The following is a 4,049-nucleotide window of genomic DNA, read 5'->3' on the forward strand; positions in this document are numbered from 1 at the left end:
TTTTTTTGAGACAGGGTTTCTCTGTATAGCCATGGCTGTCCTGGACCTCACTCTGTAGAGCAGGCTGGCCTCAAACTCAGAAATCCAACTACCTCTGCCTCCCAAGTGCTGGGATTAAAGGAATGTGCCACCACTGCCTGGTTTAAATGTTGTTCTTATTAAGACTTGCCATGGTCATCGTGTTGGTTCATAGCCGTAAAACTCTAAGACACCATGAGAATTTGAAGCACCATGCGTAGATAAAACTTTTAGGGCAGGAACAATGTTTATGTTTAACAGCTGAAGGGCAGGCTAAAATAGAATACCTGCCTTAAGATGGAATATTATATTATTCATAAGCAAAAGGAAATTAAGTATTGGTAAATTACGAATAAACCTTACAAAACATGTCCAGGGGGCTGAAGAGGTGGCTCTGAGGAAGGTTTTTTTCTGGTTTTTCGAGACAGGGTTTCTCTGTATATCCCTGGCTGTCCTGGAACTCACTCTGTAGACCAGGCTGGCCTCAAACTCAGAAATCCGCCTGCCTCTACCTCCCAAGTGCTGGGATTAAAGGTGTGTACCACCACTGCCTGGCTTGGGTTTGTTCTGTTTTTATAAAGGACCCATGTCTGGGGGCTGACAGCTGCCTATAATTCCAGCTCCAGAGAATGATATAGTTGGTCATATTCTTAGAAAGTTTTTTTAAGTCTTAAGAAACTAATCACAAGACATCATATACTGCATTTCACTTACATAAAGTTCTAAAAAGGGCAAACTTAAACAATATAAACTGGTGGCTTCCTGGGGCCGGGAAGGGGATTGACTAATAAACAGTACTGGGTCCTTCTTGTGGTAAGAATGTGATGCTTACTCTACCCTGAAAAAATCCCAAATACCATTACAGTGTGCTCCTTTTTATAAAGGCCTTGAAAATGATCATCTACACACATATTCTTGCTATTACCATTAACTCTGAAATTTGTTTTACCCATGTGAGCTTTTCAATCATATGATTGTGGGATAAGTCACCAAATGAGCCCGGCAGTGGTGGCTCATGCCTTTAATCCCAGCACTTGGGAGGTAAAGGCAGGCAGATTTCTGAGTTCAGGTCCAGCCTGGTCTACAGAGTGAATTCCAGGACAGCCAGGGCTACACAGAGAAACCCTGTTTCAAAAAACCAAAGTGGGAAAAAAAAAATCACCAAATGAGTACTGCAAACATTATTACATATATACTTTAATTTAAAATTATATTTATTGTATGTAGTAGTGTGTGTGCTCATGACACACTTGTAGGTCCTGGGATCTGATTTAAGTAGGGTTTGGCAGCATGTGCCTTTACCCACTGGTCATCTCCCAGTCACTCTTTTGTTTTTTTAAAATAGGATCCTACTGTATAGTCCTGGCTTGCCTGGAACATGTTATATACACTAGACTGACCTTGAACAGCGATCACCCTGTGTCAGCCTCGCCAATTCTGGAATTACAAGCCTGTGTCACCACACTGGCTTTATTTATTTATTTATTTGTCTATTTATTTATTTATTTTGTGGAGGTGGTGGTGGTGGAGGGGAGACAGGATTTCTATGGTATTCCAAGTTGACCTTGAACTTGTGAAGGAGAACGACTTCGAAGTCACAACAAACCTGCTTCAGCCTCCTGAGTGCTTGGATTACAACCACTGTGGCCGACTCATTTTAATGTTGGAAATAATTTGGAACGATCAGGAATGCCAACCTTGGTTCTGGACAACTTACATTGAAAAATGGGTCCTAGTAATTTCTTTGGCTTATGGATAAAGGGTGATTATAGCTAGTACATTTTGATTTTACGAAGTGAAAAGCAGCTATTTAGGAGACTGGACTTTTAAAAGTTTCAACCGAGTAGTCAGAAATAGAGCACACAGGCTTTGCTCCATGTGGAGTATCGACCTTCGCTGATTAATTACATAACTTCGTTTCTATCACACCAGAGCTCTCAGAAACCACATGAACGCTCTTTGGGGTCAAGGACTGCGTGATTCAGCCGTAAACGTTCCAGTGTCCCCTTTACCGTTGAGGACAGAGAGCCAGAAGAAATGGGATGTAGGTCTGAGATCCTCAGGGATCCCTGTTCACCGTGGTAGGGAATCACACGAAGAGTTTGGCTGCCCTTGCCGAGCAACAACGCATTACAGGGCGGCTGTCGCTTAAAGCCCGAGGTCCGTTTCCCGGGGTACCGCAGGAAGAGGGGTGAGGATAGATCCATATGGCCTGAGACTAGATTCGCTGAGGTGCAAGCAAGTTTCAGTCCGGGAACTCGAAATGAACTCTCCGTTACCAACCGGTCGACTTCTAGGGATAATAAAATGACCTTAACCATCCCTCAGTCTTCCGGATTTCTTCCTCACCCTGCCCCTTCCAACACCTATTTTTCCTCCCACTTCCCGGGCTTTGGCTCTTGAGCCTCTCTGGAGCAGTGATTCTCAACTTCCCTTTGCTGAGATCCTTTAAGGCGGTTCCTCATATTGTGGTGACTCCCAACCATACATTTCTGTTGCTACTTCTTTTTTTTTTTTTTTTAATTTATTTATTATTATATAGACACACCAGAAGAGGGAGTCAGATCTCATTACGGATGGCTGGGAGCCACCATGTGGTCTCTGGGATCCGAACTCAGGACCTTCGGAAGAGCAGTCAGTGCGCCTACTTGCTGAGCCGTCTCACCGGCCCCTGTTGCTACTTCTTAACTGTAGTTTTGCTGCTGTTACAAATGTGTTCCCCCAGTGGTCTTAAGCAACCCCTATAAAAAGGATCATTGGATTTCCTATGGGGGTGGCGACCCACAGGTCGAGAACCGCCCCCGCCTCCACCCCCAAGTCCAACTACAGCTCCCCAGCAGAGCCCAGGGTGGAGCTACACTCTCCCGTGCTTCGTCACGGAGGGCGTAGGGGGCGTGCTTTTATGACGTAAAGGACGGGGTGGGGCAAACGCTGGAGACCTGGACAGAGGGGCGGAGGGAGTGGCGGGAGACCCTTTCCACGCCTTAGGACTTTCCATATTGATGGAGAGGGGAGTATTTGTTCTTAAACACATTTAAGAAAAGAAATAGCTTGTTGAGAACTTAATTTCAAAGCTAATCCCTATCTATAACAAAGTTTTATATGTCGTATATTACTGGTCTTTTGGTTTTCTGTCTTCATGATTGAGAGAAACCTTCACTCTTCTTTTCCCGTCTCCCCCTTCCGTTTTGCACCCATGGTAGAGTCCCGAGTGCGCGCAGGCGTAGAGCGCTCGGGGCGGTGCCGCCGAGGGGCGGGTGACGCAGCAGCGGTCGCTGCCATTTTAAGTTGTTTGTTCTTGTTTCTTTTCCTCAAACGCGACTCAGCCCCGGACCCGGGAGGTTCCCGAGGCAGCCGCTGCTTCCGAAGCCACTCCGGTGCGGGGGGGAAACGAGGCTGTGGCCCCGCGGACGCTCGATCTCTTCCGTTTCGGCTTTTTCCACCCCGTTCGTCGAGGCTCTCTTGGACTATTTTCCCTGAACCGGACTGTTGGGCGAAGTAGGCCTCGGGAAGCCGACGCTTGAACTGAGACAACTTTGCCGGGCTCCCTCCGCGGACAGGCCGTAGCGCAGGGCTCCCCTCCCTCTCCTTCCCGCGCGCTTTCCTCTTCCTCGCCGTCCTTCCCCCTACCCGCGCCGCGTCCTTCCCTCCGTAGCCGCCCGGGGCGCCGAGCCCGACTATGGGGCCCAGGTGGGGGCTGAGTGGCGGCAGCAGCGCGCGCGGCCCGGCCACAGAGCGCAGCGCAGCGGGCATGGAGGGGCTCCGTCGGCCCGTCGTGTTCTCTTGACATGGCTCCCGCCCGCGCCACGAGCAGCGCCCCCGCCGCCGCCGCCGCCTCCTCCTCCGCCGCCGCCGCTCCTCCCGCAGGCTGCGGCTAGACGGCCCACCGACGGTCGGCCTGCGAGTCCCGCTCTCCTCTCCGCGGGGACCCCGCCCTGCCGCCTAGATCCCGGCCTCTTGCCCCCCCTTGGGAAACCACCCAGCCGCCCCCACTCGGGAAACATGGGCTGTTGAACGGGAAAAGCGAATCC

General features: G+C 49.8%; 1 protein-coding gene across 1 annotated transcript in view; it reads left to right on the forward strand.

Moving 5' to 3' along the window:
• The first annotated feature begins 3,762 nt into the window (after nucleotides 1–3,762).
• CUNH6orf62 (chromosome unknown C6orf62 homolog) overlaps nucleotides 3,763–4,049 on the forward strand; it is a 12,394-nt gene continuing 12,107 nt past the window's right edge. Inside the window, exon 1 of the mRNA XM_031358046.1 lies at nucleotides 3,763–4,049. This exon is cut by the window's right edge and continues 1,556 nt beyond it. The gene's annotated coding sequence lies outside the window, so the exon portion shown is untranslated.

The sequence above is a fragment of the Mastomys coucha genome, unplaced genomic scaffold (genome assembly GCF_008632895.1).
Source record: "Mastomys coucha isolate ucsf_1 unplaced genomic scaffold, UCSF_Mcou_1 pScaffold7, whole genome shotgun sequence".
Lineage (NCBI taxonomy): Eukaryota > Metazoa > Chordata > Mammalia > Rodentia > Muridae > Mastomys > Mastomys coucha.